This window comes from Dasypus novemcinctus, chromosome 20 (genome assembly GCF_030445035.2).
Source record: "Dasypus novemcinctus isolate mDasNov1 chromosome 20, mDasNov1.1.hap2, whole genome shotgun sequence".
NCBI classification, from domain to species: Eukaryota; Metazoa; Chordata; class Mammalia; order Cingulata; family Dasypodidae; genus Dasypus; species Dasypus novemcinctus.
In genome coordinates this window covers 46,138,799-46,160,159 of record NC_080692.1, presented here as the reverse complement: position 1 = coordinate 46,160,159, position 21,361 = coordinate 46,138,799, and the positions used below count along the sequence as shown (strand labels likewise).

The window sequence follows — 21,361 nt, the reverse complement described above, 5'->3', positions numbered from 1 at the left end:
ACAAATGTAACCTAAATTCCATAGATCTGTAGTAAAGTGATGTACATAAATTAGACAAAAGATCTTTCATTAACACATACTTTATAAGTTGTTTGACTGTAATTTCCAAAGTTTCACAAAAGGAATGAAAATATTCTCACCCACATCACATTGTCTCTGTACTTTCTAAGGAAATAATTGCATCCTTTGTTTCCTGTCAGAGATCGTGCACGCTATTGGAGAGGAAACTGTCACTGAAACCACGCCAGGTGCTCTCGTTCCCCTGCCCCAAGGATCTGGCAGGGGTAGGTGGGGTTGCAGGTCGTGGTCTGTCCTAAGGACCATCAGTGCAGAGTCTGAGTGGTCCAGGCTCCCTAAGGGGCCGCCCACCCAGCCATGGCTTCTACCCCCTGCAGAAGCTGTTTCGAATGCCCCGTGCTGGTTCTTCACAGTGTGTGCTGGAAAAAAGGCGTTGCTCACTGGGACGTGGAGACTGATGATTGCAGGCAGGAAGTTTATTGGGAAGAATAGACTTCAGCCCGCCCCTGGAAAGGGAGGATTTGAATTTATACAGCGCATTCCTAGGTAGGGAAATGATAGTTGATAGGTGGGGGTCGAGGGTCTGAGTGAGGTGCAGGGGCCGATAGGAAGCCCTGGAGGTGAAAATTGCCCCTTGTATGGTTAGAGGGTAGTGGGTTAGGGAGCCATGTTTTCTTGGAATGCCGGAGGAGCAGGTGGGGCTTTGATCTGGAGTGGGGGAAGATCTCTGTCTCCCTTTACTTCTGTCTCCACGTGATGTTTTTCTTTGTTCAACCTTTGGGGAAGTCCCGTGCTTTCAGACGCGTGGGCTATGGGTGGGGGGCTTGTCTCTCCTCTCTGCATGTCATGGGAAACTGAGTCATAGCTTGTCAATTTTTGCAAACCTAGAGAGGGTGAACCTATGACAGTGTACAAGTCTTATTCCAGAGTCATTATTCCTAAACTCAAATTTTACACAATTTGCAGGAAGCCATTTGGGAGATAAAGTGATTTGGCTTAAGTAAAAATGTTGAAGCAAAACCTTAACTTCAAAAATTGTTGAGGAAGAACAGACTGATATTGTGACCTGTGATTTTGTAGTACTATCATCAGAAAAATCTCTTTATACTTTCTCACATCCGAAGAATGTTGATGATTATGCCCATGGGTTTGGGAGTAGAACTCTAGTTTTGAAAAACACACCCTGGATTTGTGTCTCATCTGAGGTCTGCCAGGAGAAGAGCAATGAATGGCTGCAGATTTTCTGGAGTTAACAGGTGAGTCTTGTAATTACCTCTGAAAGGAAAACCCCTCTTTCTCAGAGTTCTTCCATTTTAACCTAATTCCTAGAATTGACTAAATAGGGCAAAATCCCAGGTGGCACACTAGAGTTATACTGACTCAGTTTGTTTCCCCTTTTTATTCAGAATTCATATAAATGTCAACTTTCCGCTACCTTTTTCTTTAACATGGAAAGACAACTCAATGTTAATTTTTTTGAAGGAAACAAATTGAGTTTCTCTTAACCACACAGATATACTAAGCACATCTCAGGCAGAAAGATCAGAACTGAGCTACTTCCATTTTTTATGTAATGTATTGCTCTATGACTGCTTTCTTTTTAGAATATGTTTTAAATATGCCTGTTGCTTTTGAACTATGTCGGTTTTTCTCTGTGCCCAATTTCCATCTATATCCAACTATTGAGTTCCAAGGTAGTTGTCAGGATCAAAGATTATTCCTATGTACAAATTGTTTTAATCATAAGTCGTAATTCAATTAATAATATTTCCACTCACTGATCCTTGTAGCACTTATCCTATAACTCTCTTAGCATGTGTGCCCTTTCTACCTGCCTCTGTGTATGTCTGCCCAGCGCCACAGAACTTTTGTGAGTTCCTTGGAAAAGGAGAGGACCTTGATTGTGTTCCTACCGCTGTACTGTCCCTTACAGCACCTGGCACAGATACTCAACGTGTATCTGTTGAATGAATAAAAGAATGGATGAGTGAATGGATGTTACATTAGTCTCCTGAAATTTCTCTAGGGTGCAGGTGTAAAGATTTATGAAATTAGGTTACAACTCTGCCTTCAGCAGTGAATGGATATGTTATTCAGCTTCCGAATCTGGGATAACATTGAATATCAGTTTTCAGTCTAAAAACTCATCTCTGAAATATTCTCATTCATGTTTCCAGATTTATTTAGGCGGATTTGGCTTTAACATAATTTTTTTTCTTGTCTGTTAAATGACTAAACTACCTCCTCTCTAATATAGCCATAATGAGTGAGGAGATAAGGGGCTGTTTCTTAATTTTATCAAGCATCTTTAAATACCATTTATAGTGAAGGAAATAACTGATTTCTATTTCTTCATAATATTCTAAGGCACCCTGTGAGTTGCTAAAATATAAATGTAAATGTAACAAAATGGAAGATTGGAGACAGCAATATGTATTCTTTTGAAACATGTAATAACAAAACAAGAATAATTGCTGGTATATATTGGGAGTTTGTAGTTCAGAATGCACACTGCAAAGTGCTTTATATATAATTTTCAACTTAATCTCAACAATCATCCTATGCTATAGGTACTATATTTTTTTTTTTCAGAAAGTACCGTGGATTGAACCCAGGACCTCATCCATGGGAAGCAGGTGCTCAAACACTTGAGTTATATCCGTTCCCTGGTGCTATTATTATACCTCTTATCCAGATGAGAAAACTGAGGTTTACAGAAACCCAGAGATTATAACATGTCAAAGGCCACATACCTGATAAACAGCAGGGTAAGGATTCCAACCCGGATATATCTCACTAACATCTTCATTCTTTACTTTGCTATATGATTCTTGTATGTGCGCTTGGGGGAAAGGGGGGTGCTGGAAAACATTGATATGACGAGCTGGCACCCCAGAGCCAATCAAAGATACCTGTATTCATTTCATATTAAGTCTTTTCTTCCTTTTTTTACCGATAAACTTAGGCCAGTCAATGCCATTCAGTTACCAAGAAATTTCAAATGAAAGCTCTTCACTGGAAGCGTGCATGGAGGTTAGAGGTTTGAGCGCACCCCACTCCCCAGAGGGTGTAGAGCTGGTGCCCTCCAATACGAAACAGAAAGAATTCGAATCCATCTGCAAAGTAACCTCTCTCTCGTAATCAGGGGATCTTCCCCCACTGGGTTCAAAGGGTTTCCTTCTTCTTTGTTGTGCAATTTCTAAAGCTTTGTGCAATACATAAAGAAAAGACCAAGAACCGATCATTGCCTTGGAAACTGCTATGGAATTTGACAGACTGGAGGTTGCTCAGAGCAAATGTTCTGTTGCACTGAGTCCCTGCAGTAGCATTGACTGGCAAAGTGGCTGATGCTCGTCTGCTAAGCTTGATGTCAACTGAGCTTGTCATCCCTGCCCTAAGGATAGGCGGGAAGTTGGTCTTGTTCTGTTTTTCTTTAAATAAGAACACTTGAATTATTTCATTCCCAACCGTCAAAGGTAAAATACGAAGACCACGGCTGCAGTGAACACAGCAGCCCCTGGGGTGGGTCTCCACAGCTTACGGAGATGAGAATTTGCAGCCCATGTTTCATTAAAGGACATATAACCGCATACCTGTCTTGGAAGGCTGTATTGCCTCTTTCGGAAATAATTGTGACTCTTTAGACTGTACTTATAAAAACGAAAGGTAGAGAAAAAAACCTTCCGGATGCCACTCACTGTGGTCCCTTCTAATGAAATCGCTGGAAAACAAACAAAACTGTAAAAGAGAAGGGGACATTTTGAGGAAGAAAGGAAGATAGGGAGTCAGGCTTGGGAGCTGTTTCCCAAGAAGCGAATGTGACTCTGGCTAGTTGCAGCATTTTATTTATTTGTTTGCTGGTGGAAACACTGAGAACAAAAATAAAAGTGATCCTTTTGTGATCCCGTTTGGCCGTGACAGATTCCTTCCGCATTGCCATAGTAACTGAAAGAAGTGCATTTATGAATAGACTTAGAATTCTAAGGCTTGAGTTTCCTGCCAAGAAGAGAACACAGGGTGGAGAACAGAGGAAAGTCAAGGCAAAGGAAAAGAAAATAGACCGAGGTGTTGATTTCTTCGCTTCCTGTTTGGGAGAGTACAGAAAGGCACCAGGTCGAGGCAATCTACCCTTCTTGGGCCTCTGACAGTTACATTAGGCCTCTTTCAGCAGAACGACTTGAGGCAAATTCTTCGGCTCCTTTTGATGCCAAGAGGGGGAAACCAAGGCTCTGGATTATCAACATTTAAGAACAAGAGGAAGGTGAGCCCCTTCTGATACAGATAGATAGGACGTGAAACAGAAACGGCAAATGCAAATGCTTTGCTAGGCCAGTAATGCAAATGAGTGACCCGACTTAGATGTAAGAAAAGACCTAGCCACCTTGCCCTGATTTTCACTGTGCCAAGTGTCTCAAGAAGCATTTCTCCAAAGATATTGTAAAAAAAATAGCAGTGGAAGAGAGATGATAAATAGGAATTGACAGTTCTGGCAGGGGACAACAGGGAGGGGCGACTGCGCACACGAGCGCCTGTGCCAGGGACGGGCGGCCTCTGCGCAGCGACTGCGCGCTTCTGGCAAGAAGGGCTGGGAGCTCAGGGCTGCCAGAGCTTCCTAGTTTTCAAGAGAAGCTGGAAGTCAAGATTTTTACACGAAATCTTTGATATTTTAGTTATGCTCAAAGATTTTAAAATACTGTTAGGCCAAACAAAATATGCTTGCAAGTTACATTTAGTTTCTAGAGCACCAGTTCGTGACTTCCCGGGTCTGAGTCAAAGCTCAGAGTCATGTCTCGGGAGCCAGAGCCAGAGCTAACAAGGGTGTGTCCAGAGATGATGGGTTCAGGAGATGGATGGATCCAGGAGGCGGATGGGTTCAGGGGACGGATGGGTGGCAGGGATGACGCTGTACGGAGCCTGGGAGAACTTGGACCCAACCTGAGAGACAGGTGCTACCATGCCCAGGGCTCGAGGCAGAGAGCAGATGTGTTAGGCTTCATAGATCAATATTCCATAAATATTTGTTGAATGCCTGCTCTGTGTTAAAAGCGGCACTAAACAGGGAATTTTCCTAGGCTTCTTATTTCTCTAGTTTGATTTTTTTTTTCTTTCTATTAAAACTTTTATTAAGAACTAGTAGAAAGGAGATGTGGCTCAGGCAATTAGGTGCCTGCCTACCACATGGGAGGTCCCTGGTTTGGTTCCCAGTGCCTCCTTAAAAAAAAAGAAGATGAGCAGACAGCAAGCACAAACAACAAGGGGGAGGAGGGAAAAATAAATAAAATTAAAAAAAATAATAAACAGAACTATACCTATTCACACATAAACAGAGCAGATGCATAAAATATGAAGCCCAGTAATAAAATGACCATCCATCTACCCACCCCACAGCTTAAGAAACAAATCATGAGGAGGACTTTTGAGGCTTGCTCTTTGTTCTACCCCTTTCTCCAGCTCAGATATAATCCCAGTCCTGAATTTTGTATTAGTATCTCCCTTTGATTAGTAAATTGTTTATAATTTTGTAGTTGTTTATATATGGTTATTACAGCTGTAGTTGTATATAGTATACTATACATAGCCTTTATTTACTATACACTAAAAATAATACATAATGTTTGATCTAGTGAGTATTGTATATATAATACAGCATATTTATATTTGCTTTTATACTTGCCTAGTTTTCCCCATATTTGAATTTTATAATATAAAAATGAAATATGCTTTTATATTTTTCTGACTTGCTTTTTTTGGAGGGAGGTCAACTTTTTAAAAATTTATCCATGTTGAAGTTTATAGCTGTCATGAACTCTGCTGCTATGAGTAGTTTTATCTGTGTTTTCTGATGCACCTGTGCAAGAGTTCCTTCAAAATGCACAGGACTACAATTGCAAGATCATATAGTATGTGCATATTCAACCTGAATTTGCTTTTCATAATGGTTGCACCAACATACATTCCTACTAGCTCTCTGTGCAAGTTGCCATTGCTCCACACTGGCCAACGTTTTTATCAACGTTTTTGACAATTTGGAGTTGACTGTGCACATACACATGTGGGAATAAGGATATGAGTAGAAATGAATAAAAGACAATTATTCCTAATGTCTATTTAAAAATTTTACTTCTCTAATATGTAGATTCTTGATTTTGCTGAATTTGTGAAAAACATCCATCCCTAATTACTCATTATTTTTATACTTTTTCACTTTTCTTATTTTTATTTCTTTTACAGGGACTTTGGACTATCCTCCCAAAGCTGAGATAATTTTTCTACTCTATAGTTGAGGGATTACAAGCAATTTCTTCTTTCAATATCCAATATCTTTTCTATTTAACAAAAAAATGTTATAAATCAGATCTTTTATGTGCTCTTATCACCCCATCTTTCATTCCCTCGACAATTGCCCACATATCCTGACTTTCCTCTTGTTATTATACTAAGGCCAGCCCCTTCAACAAGCCTCTTTGGTCTACCCATGGATACTGCTCCAGCAATTTTCCCCAATTCCCTTGCTTCATCAATATTCTCCTAGCTACAAATGTACTGTAATGTGTGCCATAGTTAAAATTAAAAATCTCTTAGCCCCTGTATTAATCAGCCAAAAGAGGTGCTGATGCAAAGTACCAGAAATATGTTGGCTTTTATAAAAGGTATTTATTTGGAGTAGATGCTTAGAGTTACCAGGCCCTAGAGAGTCCAACTCAAGGCGCCGTAAGAAGGACTTTCTGAGAAGCAGATGTGGCTCAAGTGATAGGGCCTCCGCTTACCATATGAGAGGACCCAGGTTCAATTCCTGGGGACTCCTGGTGAAAAAAAGAAGAGAAAGCATTCCTGCACAGTGAACCAGTGCCTGCACGGCGAGCCAGTGCCCGCATGGAGAGCCAAGTTCCTGTGCGGTGAGCCAAGTGCCCACACAAGTGCCCATGTGGCGAGCCAAATGACCACATGGGTGCCCGCACAGCAAGCCAAGTGCCCACATGGTTAGCCAAATGCCCACACGAATGCCCATGTGGTGAGCCAAGTGCCTGCACAGCAAAACTGAGAGCCCATGCGAGTGAGTCATGCAGCAAGATGATGACACAACCAGAGAGAGACGCAGGAGAGGGTCAAGGTGAAGCACAGCAGAGACCGGGAACTGAGGTGGCACAACTGACAGGGAAACTCTCTCCACATCAGAGGTCCCCAGGATCGAATCCTGATGAATCCTAGAGGAGAAAGATGAGAAAAGACAAAAAGAGAAATAGACACAGACGATCACACAGCAAATGGACACAGACAGCAAAAACAGTAGGGCGGGGGAAGGGGAGGGGGAAGGGAAAGGAAAAAATGTTCCTTCCTTAAAAAAAAACAAAAATGAAGTACTTTCTCACCCAGAGTCAGTTGTGTCTGCAAGTGTTCAGCCTTCTTCCTCTAAGGCTCCATAGTTCCAGCTTCTTCTGATCTCAGTTATTGGCTGGCGTAAGGCTCTTCTCTCTTCCCGGGGTTCATTTCTCTCTGGGCTCAGGCACGCTGTTCTCTTCGCAAGATCAGCTCTAGACCATCAGGCTCGTCTCTCTGCCCAGGCTGCAGGATCCTCTGTGTGTCTTCTCCATGTATGTATTTCCGTGTGTTCTTGATTGAGCCTACCAAGGCAGGCGGGGGCTCAACCCTGCATGCCCTAATCTTCCCATAATTTGATCAAAGGCATCTCCGCTGAATCAGATACAGTCAAAGGGCATCAGGCCCAGAAGGGCAGACCAGTTGACAAGCAGAAGCAGTGTCTCCTTTTTGGAATTCATAAATAATATCAAACTGCCACAACCCCACATAACTCTTCAGTTACTACCCCAGATTCCCCTCTTTTTCACAAAATCTCCTTAAAGGAGTTTACATCTATGTCTCCCATCTCTCCACCCTTTCTCCTCTTCCCACACTCAATTTTTTTTTTCTCTTCAGAAAATCTTAAATAGATACCGGTCCCTTAACAAATGACAGCTATTAATTCTGGACAAAATATTTTTAAAAATCTACCTGAAAACCCTGAAGAGTTATTTAAAAAAAAAACAGTCAGGCAGACGCTGGACTGGGTTTGATTCTTGACAGAAGGGAATGGTCCTGATTTTTATAGCTTTTAGCCTGAGACAGGCCCCACTTGGCCTCATGTGGGGCGGCTAAAACTCTGATAGAAACCCTGAGGCCTTGCCAAGTCAGAAAACGAGAGTGCAGAGATTGGACAATTGGAAAGCGAGGGGGAGCAGAGCAGAAAGGAGAGCCGCAGGCAAGGACCCTCGACCTGGGCATCAACTTTGCCCAGATCTCTGCCCGTGTCTGAATAGTTACGTGTGTGGGGACACCAAGCAGCCCAAGGCAGGCTGAGAAGAACTGCACCTGGAGTGCAGAATTTGGAGTTTCAATTCAGCCAGGTTCACTGCCTGCGAAACCAAACCAAAACAAAGCAAAACAATACTCGGGCTTTCTCTGTGGAATCACCACAGCGGCTGGGGCCCCGCACGCATACCCTAAACCTGGGGACTCTTCAAGGCCCTCATCCCGCTCATCCCGCTCATCCCGCTCGGCTTGGCAGGCTCCAGTCAGAGTGCTCCCTGCGCCACGTCACTTCCGCTTTGGCCAAGCCAGGTGCGCTCCTGAATTTCTCCACAAATTTCTTGCCAGCAAGGTTCCAGCATTTGAGGGTGGCAATGGATTCTGTGTGCTTGAGAGACAATAACAGTGCCTACTATGTGAGCAGTGAGGAACTGCAGGACATTGATCATGCCTACTACGTGAGCAGTGAGGAACTGCAGGACCATGAGAACACCTACTATGTGAGCAGTGAGGAACTGCAGGACCATGAGAACGCCTCCTATGTGAGCAGTGAGGAACTGCAGGACATTGATCATGCCTACTACGTGAGCAGTGAGGAACTGCAGGACCATGAGAACACCTACTATGTGAGCAGTGAGGAACTGCAGGACCATGAGAACGCCTCCTATGTGAGCAGTGAGGAACTGCAGGACCATGAGATCGCCTACTATGTGAGCAGTGAGGAACTGCAGGACCTTGATAGCACCTACTGTGTGAGCAGTGAGGAACTGCAGGACCTTGATATTGCCCTCTGTGTGAGCAAGGAGGAGTTGCAGGACAATGATAGCACTTACTATGTGAGCCATGAGGCACTGCAGGGAGGTGGTCCAGAGGCAGCAGCCAAGGCCAGTGGGGGAGCTTTGCTGACTGGCAGCGACATCGTCTTTCCAGCCACGACCCCGCCTTGGGTAGGTAGCGTGCACTACAACAAGCAGGCCACAGAGAATGTACAGGAGGTGAGGAAAACCTGAGGCTGCAGAATGGTCATTTGAAGATGAGAACTTTTGCAAACAAGTCCTAGAACCTTCTTTCCACCAGGTCTTCCCAGTACCAATCGCTGGTTCTTCACCTGCATTAACCAGCCCCAGTTCAGGGTTGTGTTGGGGGAGGTGACACTGTGATAAAATGGTCCAGTTTGATGTTGAAGATTTTGTAGAAAGCCAGCCTAAAAAGGATCCCCTACAGAAAGAGAATGGTCCACAAGAGGCGAAGTCCCAGGCTTAGCAGAAAGAGAAGAAAAAAGTGGCTACCCCTGCTTCTGAAGAAGAGATGGATGAAGGTGAGCGTCTGCTGGTGGCGGAGCCGAAGTCCAAAGAACCCTTTGCTCACCTTCCAAGAGTATCTTTGTGTTGGATGAACTTAAGCACAGTGCTCTGAGGACACGCTTTCTGTGGCACTGCCATATTTTGGGGCACACTTTGATAAATGCTGTTTCCTGTGCTCTTCTGAGTACTACTTCTATGAAAAGCTCACCCAGATATGCATGAGACCGGCAGCCTCATCATGGAAATGTTCCAGCAATTGGACAAGCCGAGAAAGAATGTGTTTGCCAGTGTCATTCTCTTTGGAACCAGCAATAGCAGCTCATTTCTTAAGTATGGATCTTCAAAGGCCAGGAGCTTGCCTTTCTGCTGAGTTCAGATTGGCACGTGCACTATGAATCATTTACATGCAGAAACTGGATTCTGGCCATATGGCGAAACAGAAGCTGACTTGAGAGTACTTTTCCTGGTAGGTAGCCTTCCAGGATGTGGGCATAGCCTTCAGCAGGGGCAAGATCTTCAAGCAACCATCTCCTACCATTGTGTAATTGCTTGCAACTGTCCTTCAGGCAGATGGGAGATGTTCAAGGAAATAGAATATTGAAAGAAAAAAAAAACCCCACAATACCAATACTCTTCAGAGGAACATTATAGAATCAGGTTTCTCAATATATTATTCATAATGTCCAGGTAAAAAGGAAACAGGAAATGTTACCTATCCTAAGAGAAGGAAATCAATGGATAACAACCCTGAGATGACCTAGATGGGAAAGAATCAGATCTTATAATCATGCTCAAAAATGTAAAGGAAAATATACTCATAATTAGTGAAAAGATGGGTAATCCCAGCAGAGAAACAGAAACCATTTCAAGCATCAAATAGAAAATTACAGCTAAAAATAGAATAGTATAATAAACCTCTGTTACCTATCATCCCAACTGCTACAATTGTCAACTTCTTGCCAAAACAATATAGTTTCGTCTATACCCCCAACCAATTGCACCACCACCAACCACCATGCTGGGTTTTTTTCCTTTATTTTTTATCGTCTTTTTTAAATAGGTAAGTAAAAAATCTGAAATATTTATGAAATAATGTAATGTTTGAGATTTTGCTTCAAAAATTAAAATTCTTTTCAAAAATCAATCCACACTACCATTATCAAACCTAAAACTATATATCAGTAATTTCTTAATATTAAATATGTGGTCATTGTTCAAATTTCCATTGTATTATTTGTCAATTTGATTATTTGTTTACAGATTCAAAAAATGTCCATACTTTGCAATAGGTTGATGTGTCTGCAGTTTCTTTTCATCTCTAAATACCCCCTCCAATTTTTATATCTCTTGAAGAAATTGAGTTATTTGCTCTACATGTTCCAAAAATTTGCATATTTCTGATTGTTTTCACATATAAGCATTTATCTTCTTTCTCCTTCTTCTGTATTTAACATAATTGGTGGTTGTATTTATAGGATTCATCAGATCCAGCTTTGTTCATTTTAAAATTTTGGGTGAGAATACGTCATAGATAACAGTATATCCTTCCATCAGTAGGCACATATGTCTATCTGGATAGCTCCTTCTTCATGATATTAGAAGATTGATGCTAAATGACTAGATCTATTAATTTACCAGATATTGCCAAAATGGCAATATTATCATTCTTTCATTTCTTCTTCATTTCTAGCTGGTATTTCAGAAAACATAAATTTCCCATTATTTACTATTTGGTACTGTTTGGAGGGGAAAGACCAGAAAAATGCTTGGTTTTATCCTTTTATATACCAATTTTCTAGGGTATGTCCAAGGTAGCATTTATTCTAGGACTAGTTACCACTAATTCTAAAGTTTGGACATTTTGAATCTGTATTGAATGGCAGGATATACTCCACTCTGTTTGGTCAAAACTTGAATGTCTCCTAGATGTGTTGAAACTCTAGCAATTATTCAGGCCTCAACTCACCAATAGTTGGGTCTTTCCTTGACCTCTCAGAATCTCATCCTATGCATATGAAGCTTAATATTTAGTCATATATTCAAAGAGACCACTATGCAGATTTCTGGAGCTCTTTGTTCAGCAGCTTCCTCTGTTACTTTGCTCATCAAATTCTAGCAACTCTAATCTGTCTCCTCATCAATGAGGAACAATTGTGCTCTTCTTGGACTTGCCCTTCTTGTGCTGCCTCTAGAAAGTGCCTCAAGATATAAAATTTAGGAGGCACAACTTGTTTGTTTCCATCCTCTCGATGATCCAGTCCTGTGCTTCCTGCCACCCAATATTTCAAAATAATGTCCTTCATTTTGGTTGTTTATAACAGGAGTGATAGTATGCTGTCAGTTATGCCACCATGGTCAGACTCTTATTAGTCTTTCTGATATGACCCTAGAAATCTGAAAACTTCCTTGTTAGCTAGTATGACAAAATGTTCCAGGTTAATCCTGTGCATTTCTGACTGCAGAGCTGGCATCAGCTTTTTCTCTAAGGAGCCCTGTTTCCTTATATGGGAAGAGATGTTTGAAGACCACAATCTGGGTATTAGAGGAATTCACTGCTACTGGGTTGTTTTTGTTCCTAGATATTTTCCATTGGCAGAGCTTGAATTTATTAGATATACATCTAGTTCTAAATAAATAATGATTTCATACCAGTCTCTCTTGAACCTAAATTTACCCTACCTCTCTACCAAAATTTATGTTATCTAGATCACTACTGACCTTCAGTTTTATAAATTCCATGGTCAAGTTTCAGTCTTTTACCTTTTTGACTTATCAGCAGCATTTGAAACAGATAATCTGTCTCCTTCAACTTTGAAGCACTTTATTCCCTTATCTTTCAGCACACATCATTTTTTACTTAACATCTCCACTTGGATAGTGAAAGAGTCATCTCATAATTAATATTTCCAAGCCTAGACTCTAGATTTTCCCCACGAAATCTTCTCTTTACATAGTCTCCTTCAGCTCAATAAATAGCAACTCCATCCCTTCAGTTTCCCAGGTCAGAAAAAACTTTTTTCTTTTTCCTAGACTCCACATTTTATCTACCAATTCTAAGTGTCCTGATTCCACCTTGAAAATATATCTAGAATCTGCTCAATCCTCACTACAGCCCTAAAGCAAGCCACCATTATTTCTCACATAGATTATTATAATAACCTAATTTATCTCTTTATTTCCGCACCTATCCCCCTAGAGTCTATGCCAAAGAGATCCCATTAAAATGTAGCTTAATTTCATACCATCAATCAGTCCCTCAACATCTTCTTATCCTCAAAAGAAAAAGCCCGGTGTTCTTAACTTGGCCCACAAGGCTCTGCACGACTTGGATTATCGTGTCCTTTGACTTTACCTTCTTTTACTCCCACCTCACTCACCCATCATCAGTAAAAATGTCCTCCCTGCTATTTTTGGAACATACCGAAGACATTCCTACCTTAAGGGGTTGTACTTGCTGCTCCCACCACCTGGAGTACTGTTCTTGCAGATGTTTGAGTAGCTTACCCCCTTTCCTCCTTTAGGTCACTCTTTCCATATTATTTATCATTGTCTATCATTTCATATATTTTATTTATTTATTGGTTCATTATATGTTCTTTGTCACTAGACTCTAAGTTCCATGAGGGCAAGGAAAATGCCTAGAATGCAGCTGAAATTTACCAAATTTTTTTTTAAAGAATGAATAAACAAATATTACTGAACACCTGCTGGGTTCCAAGAATGTATGTGACATATAATCTCCATCCTCAAGAGAAACGGGGGAGGCAAATGATCAATTTCCATATAAAACCCACCTTAAAAGCCCCTGACACTTACCTTTCACTTCCATGCACCTACCCTATTGTTCTGGATACACATTTCTTAAAGTTTTATCATGTGTGAGTACCTTTGATATATTATACATCATTGCCCTTTGACCTCTGAGGAAACCATGTTCTAAAAATGGCCTAGGGAGCCAACGCTGAGAAAAACAACTTGGCAATGCACACTACTTCTTTTAGTGGCTTCGGGCAAATCCAAGAAACTTTCTGCTTCTGTTTCTCCAGCTGTAAAATAGGATTAATAGTCCCTGCCTCACAGGAGTCTTTTGAGGATTCTTTCACTCATGTAGTAATATTTATTGAAAATGGTAAGTGCTAAGTAGTATTATGCCTAATTAATTAGGTCCTCATCTCCCTGGTGTGGGTTTTGGTATCCGGATGGTCATTAGTAAGTGCTAGAAGCTTGGCAGATTTTATTTCCAGAGCTCTCCTTTGATGGTTACAGGAGAAGTGCATGAATTGGGTGTCTAATATTATAGTTAAACACATACAGCTGTTTGAGTTCTACCACACTCACATTTATTTAGTTCATGGACAATGCAAAACTGGAAAGTGCTGAAAACACCAGTTAAGAAAGAGAAGTACTACAAAGGACCCCAGGGTGTTTAGTAACAAAGCCAGGAAATAAAACTAAGACTCAATTTGGAATTTGCCAGACAATACCAATGGAAATCCTAACACCTCCCCTGAAAAATTCAGGTGGAAGTGAGATAATAGTAAAAAAATTAGCAGTATTATAATAAAGTGTTATGGAAGACCTTCTAGAGAGAATTACATAAGGATTTAGGCTAATACATCAATAATAGGGTTACCCAGAAAGCAGAGCCTGAGGAAGAGGACCTAAGTGTTTTTATTTTACACTCAAGTGCAATCCCAGACTGTAGGAGTGAGGCTTGAGTGACGTGAAGCAGAGAAGGAAAAAAAAACAATACTAGCATGTATGACAGCTGGCCAATTCTATGCGCAACTGATTCCCCAGGGTCACATCCTTCTGGCCTTTCTAAGGAAACAGTGAGGTTGTGGGGTGTCAAGGCTCACAACAAATATCCATTCAAATATTCCAACCTGAACCATACAAATATGTTTTCTACACTATGCTGAAGAAGTTCTGGTGTCTCCATCTCATTTACTCTTGGCCATCATTGCATTCAAGTTGCAAGGGACCATCCCAGTAAACTACTAGGGCTGGTTTTAAGTAGCTTTGACAAAATATTGACTCCTGGGTCCCCCATGCCAATAAAATCTCCCCTGGTTCTCCACCCCCTCTGCTCCCCACTTTAGTCAGAACATATTATCTTAGAGTTAGAAGGGTGGACGGAAGATTATGTAACAAAGTCTCCTTCCCAACGGGAGATTTCATCCTGAAATATTGGCATTCATTGAGTCACTCTTTGCACAATTCAGTGACAAGGTATTTACAAATTCATAAGGAAATCCCTAACCATTTCCCACTGTCCCTATTACCAGATAATTCTGATTATATTGAGCAAAATATCAATCCGCCTATAATTTCTAACCATGTTCTCGCTGTTCAAAGAACAGTAAAGTTCTTTGTAATATTATTTGTCTTTTCTCCAGCTTTGAACATTATGTCTAAAATTCTTTCTTGCAATTCTATCCACCCTCGCTTCTGTGATACCTAAGTTTTCTCCTATATCGGCAAGTATTTCTTACCAAATCTCCTTTGTCAGTTACTCTTCCTCAACTTGTCCCTTCATGGCCATTTTTCCAGGCTCCTCCTTTGATCATCTGATCACTTTCAATGCACAGGAATTTTGTGTATTCATATAAACCTCTGACTTCAGCTTTCACTTCCCAATTCTATCTGTCTATCCCAGAGCACTTGGAGAGCACTATCTCTGTATTTTATATTCCCTGCTGGACATCTTTACTTGGATTACAGTAGGCCCTTCACATTGAGTGTGTCCTGAGCGGAACTCATCTTTTCTTCCCCACCCTGCTCCTCCTGCAATTCCTCTCTCTTGGCGAATGGACTACCAAGCAATCACGTGTCCAAGACAAAACCTGGATATCTTTCTTCGCTCACCAGCCTACCCACTGTGTAAACCTTCTGTGGATTTTAAGTGCTTGAAAATCTTTCTATTCTGTTAGATGAGTACTCAACCATTAAAAATACATTTTAGGAAGAAATTAATTATACCTCAAATCTTTGTTTTTCAAGAGTCAGTGTCCAAGATGTGGGAATCCTTAAACATGGGTCCTCTGTCTTATCATCACTCCCAATTTTCTTTGTACTTTCTTGAGCTGCCCAAGCCCTCTGCTTATCCCCCTTCTACCAAACCCTCTCCACAATTCCCTCTGGGACTAAGATCTGTAAACAGCAAACTTCAAGATATCACCAAGCTTGTTTGGAAGTGTTTTCCATACCTCGCTGCCTTATCTGAAATCTATCCCTTGCTAAAGAACACCCCTTTCCCTGCAAACCTACCTTCTCCTTTCCTCCTTACACACCTCAGGATTGAGGGGCTCTGATGTATTCTTTGTGATTAGCACCAATCTTCATACATAGTTGAAACTCAATAATGAAAGGACCCATCCCCTACACTCTCTCCCCTTTGCTGCTGTAATCCAGATCAAACTTAGATTGCTACAAATGCCTCCAGCCTGGCCCCACTGTTGCCTAAAGGATTTTTCTGAAACTAAGATCTAATCATGTCATTGCCCAATGTTAAATGTTTCAAGGCTCCACATAGCTTTCTGGATAAAGTTCAAATTCCTTAATTTAGAATATAACTCAGGTCTTATTTCCTATCATCCATCTCATACTCATATGCTCTATTCCAATGATCAGAACTACTTGCATTCCCCCTAATTCTTTTCTGTTCTTTCAATTTTTCCATACATTCACATATGCTGTTCCTTCTGCCAGGAATGTCCTCACTTTCTCCTCCCCCTCCAGCTAGCCAACTCCTGTTCATTCTTCAAATCATTCTTCAACTCAAGTGAATCTTCCTCTGGGAAACTTTCATTGACTCCACAAAATGATCTAGACATGCTTTCTCTGTGCCCCAGGGATATCTCTAACATAGCACACTCTGTGGTGCTCGATATTTCTTGTCTCTCTCATTAGACAAAAAGGTCTTTCAGAGCAGGAATCATGTCTTTTTTATTTTCTTATCCTAATACCAAGGACAGTGCCTGGCACATTTAGCCTATAATAAAACCTAAATTTGTTCAATTAATTTAGAAGGAATGAATGAATGACTAGTTTAATGAAATCTATTCTTTTCACATATTTGTGGAATTCCCAGACTAAACATTCTGAGTTCATACAACTCTTTCATTGGACCTGATATGAGAACTTCTTTCCTCGTCTTGTCACCAAGACCCACCTTTGGTCACATTCCAAATATTCAGAAGTTCATTTTAAGCTGTGGTACACCTAGAACACTGTGATTCAGGTGTGAGATATGGTGGATTTGATCAGTGTACAGTGAATTGAATTGAGTGAATGACCGAGTATTAATATAGCCTTAATATTTCTTTTTTCCCACCTTCATATTGGCTACATAGGCTTTTGGCTCCTATTGAGCTTGCTGCCAATTAAAATCACTGTGTCTTTCTTAAGTATATGGCTGGTAAACCAGATCTCAATACATATTTAGGAAGATTATATTTTTTATTCTAAGTGCAGGATCTACCATTTAATCCCTATTTAATTTTCCTAGTCAGTTTCGGTTCATTGTTACACCTTGAGCATACTTTTGAGTGTGGATTGTTTCACGTGCATCAGTTGTCCTTTTCAGCTTCAGGCAGTATGTCTTCACCCAAGTTATTGATCATTATATTAAACAGGCCCAAGAAAAGGGCCCTGCCCTCGGTCTTATACCTGATATTTATCAAAATTCTTTAGAACAGTTGTTTACATATTTAGAAATTCTCCTGACTAATTGTCAATTGTCCCATAGTTCATGATAGAGCTATACCAGTAGTTCCACACAGTAGCAGTAGAAGGGCATGGATCTGGAGCAGATAGACCTGCATTTAAATCCCATCTACAGAAAGGGAACACAGGAGTATTACAGGGGCATTTTCAGGACTTGGGAATTGTCCTGAATGACATTGCAACAGCAAATACAGGCCATTATGTATCCTGCCATAACCTACAGAATTGAATGGGAGAGAGTGTAAACTACAGTGTAAACTATAATCCATGCTTAGTGGCAATGCTCCAAAACATGTTCATCAATTGCAATGAATGTACCTCACTAAAGAAGGATGTTGTTAATGTGTGTAAAAGTGGGCAGTGTGAAGAGTGGGGCTTATGGGAATCCCCTATACTTTTTATGTAACATTTATGTAATCTAAGTATCCTTTTTTTAATTAAAATTTTTTAAAATCCCATCTCTACTTCTTACTACTATGACAACTCAAGAAAATTACTTACCCTCTCTGAGCCTCATTTTCTCACATGTAATATGAGCCCTTAACAGGACTTTTGTAAGCAGTAGGAATAATGAGCATAAAATGCATACCACAGTATGTGACATTTAAATGAGAAGGGGGAGCTGATGCTTAATGTCTGAAGAATTTTTAATGAGGTTGATTGTGAATGTTTGGAAATGGATAGAGATGACGGTAACACATTATAGTGAGTATAATTAACACCACTGATTTATACATGTCGTAGGGACTGAAAGGGGTAGTCTGGGGCAGTTAATTGTCAGTAGAATGAAAGGAGGGGAAAACCTTGGGACTGTTTAACACGGTGAAGGCAGTGGCCGATGAGGAATGTGGTTAATAGTGCAAATACAAGCGTTCTTTCTTCCATGAACTAAAAAAAAGCACATCACTATTATCAGGGGTTAATAACATGGTGCTGTATAGGGAAAATACAACTCATGGAAATTATGGACTAGTTAACAATAATACTGTAATAGTTTTTCATCAATTGCAATGAAGGGACTATATCAATACTAAGGGTCAACTACAGGAAGGTAAAAGGGGCTACGGGATTTTTCTTTTTGGTGGAATGAAAATGTTCTAAAATTGACTAGGAGGATGACATCATAACTCTGTGATTAGATTGAAAACCATTGAGTGTACACTTTGGATGGATTGTGTGAAAAATGGGACTGTATAACAGTAAACCCTGTGGTGGATGCTGGACTGTGGTTAGCAGCATAAATATAAGAACATTCTTTCATGAAGTATAACAAATATACAGTACAATTACTTGATATTAATAATAGGGTGGTATATGAGGAAAATATACCTTATGTAAGCTGTGGACTATAGTTAGTAATAATATTTTAATATTCTTTTATCAGTTATAACAAAAATACCACACTGGTGCAAAGTGTCAACAATAAGGGGATATAGAGAATATTGAAATTTTTGCGTGACTTTTTTGTAAACATACACATTTTCTAATTTAAACAAGCAAATAAAAAACATGAGACTGTATAACACAGCGATCACTGTTAGGGACAATGACTCTGGTTAATAGTACAAATATAAGAATGTTCTTTCACAAACTAGAACAATTGAGTGTCACTATTTCAAGGTGTTAATAATAGGGTGGTATATGGAGAAAATACACCCAATGCAAAGTATGGACTATAGTTAAAAGTAATATTTTAATATGCTTCCATCATTTGTAACAAAGTTACCACTTCTACGCTAAATGTCAATACTAGCGGGTCATAAGGGTTATGGGGCTTTTATTTTTGGGATAACGAATATGTTCTGAAATCGTTTGTGGCGCTGAATCCCCAACTCATTATACTCATTGGTTGTACACTCTGGATGGATTATATTGTTGTGTGAATATATTTCAATAAAACTACTTATTAAAAAAAATTAATGGCTCAGTCCCCGTCCCCAAGGAGCTCACAGAAGAGATCAGAGAGGTGAGGAAACAGAGGTCACCCTGCAGAAGCCATGACCCCAGGCTGTCCAGCCTCAGAGCAGGTGCAGGAGTAGGGTTTGGGCCAGAAAAGGACTTTTAAAGTAAGTCAACTTGCACATCTCAGACCCTACAAAAAGGAAATACAACCCTTCTGTCTTTTTTTGCCGGAGTCGCTGTAAAACAATAGCGTAGATTCTTTGTCTTTAACAACAGAGATTTCCCCCCAGGTTCTGGAGCCTAGACATCTGTCCTGGGGTCCGCGCGGCCATGCCTCCTCCTCCAGGGCAGTGTCCATCCCAAGTCGCTCCGCAGCTTCAGGCTCGTGGCCACCAGCGGCCACCTGTCCATGGCTTTCCTTGCCCAGTGGTGGCAAAACTCAGTCTCTGCCCCCATCAAGTGGTGCTGTGTGTGTGTGTATGTGTGTGTGCGTGTGCGCGCGTGCCCAGATTTCCTCTCCTTAGAAGACCAGTCATACAGGAGGAGGCCCCCATACCAGTTTTCATCTTAACTAGGAACAGATTCAAAGATCCCCATTACACACAGGTTCATATTCACAGGATAGGGGGTTAGACCTTGATCGTGCCTTTTTGGGAAACACAATTTAATCCATCACACCTTTTGTAAAAATCCCTTTCCCCACCATTTCCCTCTCACTGCAGCCGCCCCGGCCTCTCTTCCAAACTCCGCGAATGTTTCTTTCTCTCTCCCTCCACATAAGCTCCGTAACTCCTACAAACCTTTGCTTCAAAAGGTCCTTTTCTCCTGATTCTGCCTTAAACGTGCCTGAGAAAACTTAGCAGTGGGGAAGAAACAGGTCCCGCCAAGCCAATAACCTCCTTAGCAGCCAGGAGTGGAGAAAAGGCTGGAATTATTTTCGTGCTAATTTTTTTTCTAACACAAAGTTATGCTGGAATGGTGTGGAAGGTCTTGTAATAAAAACACATACACAAGGATGAGTGCTAGTTAAAAGGGAGGACAAGGAAGACTTCCCCAGGGCATGTTTTTTTTTTTAAGATTTATTTTATTTCTTTTTCTCCCCTTCCCCCACCCCTGCCAGTTGTCTGCTCTCATGTCCGTTCACTGTGTGTTCTGTGTCTGCTTGTATTCTTGTCAGCAGCACTGGGAAACTGCGTCTCTTTTTTGTTGCGTCATCTTGCTGTGTCAGCTCTCCGTGTGTGCGGCACCATTCCTGGGCAGGCTGCACTTTCTTTCGCGCTGGGCGGCTCTCCTTACGGGGCACACTCCTTGCACTTGGGGCTCCCCTACGCGGGGACACCCCTGCGTGGCAGGGCACTCCTTGCGCGCATCAGCACTGCGCATGGGCCAGCTCCACACGGGTCAAGGAGGCCCGGGGTTTGAACCGTGGACCGCCCACCTGGTAGGCGGGTGCTCTATCAGGTGAGCCAAATCTGCTTCCCTGCCAGGCCATCTTGTCACTTAAGTTCTGATGGTTCTTCAGTTTATCAGGCAGGTAGGAATGGGTAAGAGATTGTGGAGAAGAACAAAATTTCATTTCTGTATGGCTTTGGGTTCAGGTAAATTAGGCATACCAACAAAAGCCCTTGAATGAAATGCATTTTGTCCAATATTAAGTGTACTCCATGGTAAGGATGTGGAAATACACAGGATAGAGAAGGGGACATTTTCTATAGAACCCCCAATATTTGGTAGGGTTATATACAAAATTAGAAAGACATGAACATATTTTGAACCTAATAGGATTATAAAGAAAGAAGATAAAAAATCTAATTCTGATATGTTATATTCATTTGTGCACTTTGAATGTAAGTCTAACCCACATGACATAACTGGCATAAAGATCAAATGTGGTATTGGGAGACTTCAATTATCAAGGGAGCTGCTAGGAAAATCATTCTGCTAAAAAAAGCGGAATGCCTGATAAATTCTTGGCTTGCCTGTGACAGTGTCATTTCACAGAAGTAGGAGGCAGTGACAGAGGGAGCTCCATCTCTGAAATGAATTCTGAATACAAGGCAGAACTACTTGGTTAGATGGGCATGACAGGGATTTTTGGATAAAAC

General features: G+C 41.1%; 1 long non-coding RNA gene and 1 pseudogene across 1 annotated transcript in view; both read left to right on the top strand.

Moving 5' to 3' along the window:
* Nucleotides 1-4,047: 4,047 nt before the first annotated feature.
* The window catches only part of LOC139437111 (uncharacterized), a 66,344-nt gene continuing 49,030 nt past the window's right edge, over nucleotides 4,048-21,361 (top strand). Inside the window, exon 1 of the long non-coding RNA XR_011646702.1 lies at nucleotides 4,048-4,279. This is a non-coding gene — a long non-coding RNA (uncharacterized lncRNA). The remainder of the gene's footprint in view (nucleotides 4,280-21,361) is intronic.
* LOC101419804 (elongation factor 1-gamma pseudogene) lies at nucleotides 8,697-10,171 on the top strand (annotated as a pseudogene).